This window comes from Jaculus jaculus, chromosome 5 (assembly GCF_020740685.1).
Source record: "Jaculus jaculus isolate mJacJac1 chromosome 5, mJacJac1.mat.Y.cur, whole genome shotgun sequence".
NCBI lineage: Eukaryota > Metazoa > Chordata > Mammalia > Rodentia > Dipodidae > Jaculus > Jaculus jaculus.
Window position 1 is genome coordinate 28,145,484 of NC_059106.1, and position 3,328 is coordinate 28,148,811.

General features: G+C 40.0%; 1 non-coding gene across 1 annotated transcript; it reads right to left on the reverse strand.

Annotated features, from left to right (window-relative positions):
- Window positions 1–2,895: 2,895 nt before the first annotated feature.
- On the reverse strand, window positions 2,896–2,997 carry LOC123461190. Its single transcript, XR_006637498.1, has one exon. It is a non-coding gene; the product is annotated as a U6 spliceosomal RNA (small nuclear RNA).
- Between the last annotated feature and the right edge of the window lie 331 nt (window positions 2,998–3,328).

Here is a 3,328-nt window from a genome sequence, read left to right on the forward strand (position 1 = left end):
GGCTCTGACTGAATCTGGGCCCAATCTAATCCAGCCTCTGCCAAATTCTCAAGTGCTTCTCCTGCCTGGCTAGGCTAGTGCCCCTCACTGCTGACTATGCTGACTTTCTCTCCTCAGAAAGCACTTGTGGTGGTCCCCAGTATTTCTAGCATTCTAGCATCTTGACATATTACTCAAAGAATTAAAGAAAGCTGCCCACTGAAGGAGTTAGCAAACAGACCCTAGACAGTGCCAGATGATTTTCCCAGAGATTGCAGACTTGCAGACAAATTTGAGCCACACTCTGCCCAGAGATAGCCACCCGTTTCCTCTATCTTAGGCTACAAGAAAACATTGCTGACATGCCATCCTGGAAAACGAAAATAACTCCAGGATGCTTGCAGTTCAGACAACTTGCAGCTCCACATACTCACTTTTCCTTTCCTCATTTTGTCGCTAGAACATCCCTACCCCCGACCTCAAGGCCAATACCCCCCCCCCCCCATATGCCACCCAGCACACACTCTGATTTCCAGAGTTATAGTGCTGCTGGAATCAGAGGCATCAGCCTCTCAGGCCCTATACTCTAAATAAAGCCTGCTCTCTGTCACTAAGATTCTTATCAATTTCTTGCTTCCAAACTTCTCTGAACATTTTCCTCACACACAAGTAGTTGCTCATTGAGGAGCTGTATTAAGAGCAAAGTGATAATAAAGGTTTGAAAATACTGTCAAAGAGGTAGTGGGCCACTCAAGTGGAGATTTCTCAAGAACACCACCAAGTGAATTGGAACTTATTTTTGGAGCATTTTCAAAGGAGGAGGGACTGGCTGCTAGGTGAACAGTTTGGGTAATGCTCTCATTTGATTGACAGGTTTATATTATATAAAGGTTTCTCTACTGTTCCCATTCTTTCCAATTCTAATTATATGTATACCCTGTTGATATATAGTCATATGATAGTAAATGGGGATTTCTCCTCAAATTTTACTTGGAAGACACAGTTTGCCTTACTGTGTATGTGCCCCAAACCATTCCAGACTGGATAGCCTCCTGATTTTCCAATCTTATATCTGTTTAAGAATATATTTTAATGTGTACAGATAATGAGAATGGTTGCTAAGGGGAGGAGAAAAAATTAGTTCCTGGTATGAAGTGGGGTACATGTGCTGTTTGGTTCAGGTGAGGGCCCTAGGTTCCCAACAGGTTGCTAAGTGCATTGCTTAGGAGGAGGATGTGTTTACTTTTCAAGCCAAAGAGTGTCCCAGGGAGTTATGGAAAGCTGAGTTACACAGAATTGACACGAGAAATAGAGTGGAGAATCAGAATTATTTTTATGGTGACATAGACTCAGAGGAATTACTTCCAAAGCCTGAGTGGCTCTAGTAGCTCAGAGTTTTATAGACAATATGGCAGCAATTCGACATTCTCTCGAAAGCTTTACACTGTTGGTGGGGTCAATCTCTTGGGCTATGTCACTGGGGGCTAAAAGTGGAAAATTGCTAGAGTTTAGGGTAGTTTCCTTAAGGCTGCACTACCCAAATAACGTACAAACAGGGTGCACTTGCATAGGGAGGAGACTCAGTGTCATATTTTCTCCCCAGTAAAGGCTTGTACAATTGAAACTGTTCTAGAGTATCAACTGGGTCAGATTTCTCTGTCAAGTCTCTTCCATCACAAGGGGACTAAACTATTCCCTATGCTTACTGGTCTCACATAGGTCAGGAGATGTCATGAATTTAACCCATGTTCCCTAGCCTAATTACTTCTCAAACTTTCATACTCCACACCCTTTGAAGAAGCTCTGAATGAAGATTATATTTTAATACTTTGTCCTATATTCTCCATCATAACCCAAACTACTTTATCCTTTTTTTAATTTTTTTACTTGCATAAAAGATAATGATTTACATTTTTTGCTTTTTCTTACATATATGTCGTTGTACTTTGATTTTATTGTCTTCCTGCTAAACTGCCCTCCCAAACTCTACCTGCCCCCCTCTTTCTCATCAACTCGTTCTTCCCAAACAGTCCATCCTTCTGACTTCATGTTACATGTATTTCATGCTTTCTCTTCCCCATCACTTTCATATTTCCTTTTCTATTTTTATGTTTTGCACACACTAATAATTTTCAACAATGTATTTTTGAGGAAATCAGTGCACTTTCCAAGCATTTTGACATCACATCTTTCTTTTTTTTTTTCAGAAAATTTACATAGAGATTTTATTGGTATTTTATTCTTTCACTAATAGGTGAGTTTTTTAAATTTAATTTATTAGTTTTCTTTTCAGTAAATACAGGCAGTTTGGTACCATTATTTAGGCTCATCTGTGATCTACCCCCTCCCATTAGACCCTCCTTGTTAATGAAAATGGGTCGTGCATTGTGGAGTTAGCCCCCAGTTATTGGTATGATAAATGTCTCTGCAAATCATGACCCAACATGTGACTCTGACATTCTTTCCACCCCTCTTCCGCAAAATTTCCCTGAGCCATGTTGGGTTCATTTTTGGTCTGCTTCAGTGCTGAGGTGTTGGGGGCCTCTGAGGCTCTGGCTCTCTGATTTGGTATTAAACTTTCCTGTGCTAAGTAATGGAGCTGTGTTCTCAAGTTTTGAATATTCTGAAATGTTTTTGCTTCCAAGTACATCCTGGCTGGCAATGAGTCTGAACCTTTCGTGATAGCTGTTTCACTTTCTTACATGTGAAATTACCTTCCCACCTAACCAATAACTAGAATATCTAACATATATTTCTCAAGATTTTATTGTTGGTTATCTTTGCTTTACACATTCATCTTCTAGACATTAACCTCTCTTCCCGCATGAAAATGTTTACTACATCTGACTTCCCTCTCAGGGATAGCATTCAGTTTCTGCACATTCCTTATTCTAGAATGGCAATATAACATTTCTTATAATTATGGAACACTTCATGAATTTGCATGCCATCCTTGCACTGGGGCCATGCTAATCTCTGTATCATTAATTTTAGCATATGTGCTGCCCAAGTGAGCACCAATCTACCTTTTTTTGGTCTTCTGCTAAAGGGTTCCCTGATTCCTCCTCTCTGTGCCCCACTGTGAGCATCTGTACAGATCTATCTGTGTTTCCATGTGAGACTAGGAAGCAGGATTTTAATGGGGTAACCACAACAGTGAACTATGATGGCTGGAAAAGTTTTGTAACTCTCACACAAATATGCCACATGTCTGAACATTATTAGGTAGATAGAGTATAAAATCCACTGAAAATTCATCACCTGTTTCAACATTACAGGACTTTGGAAATAAATACAAGCAATATTATTGATCCTCATAGCTGCATTCCTGTGCATAGTTTTGGCATTT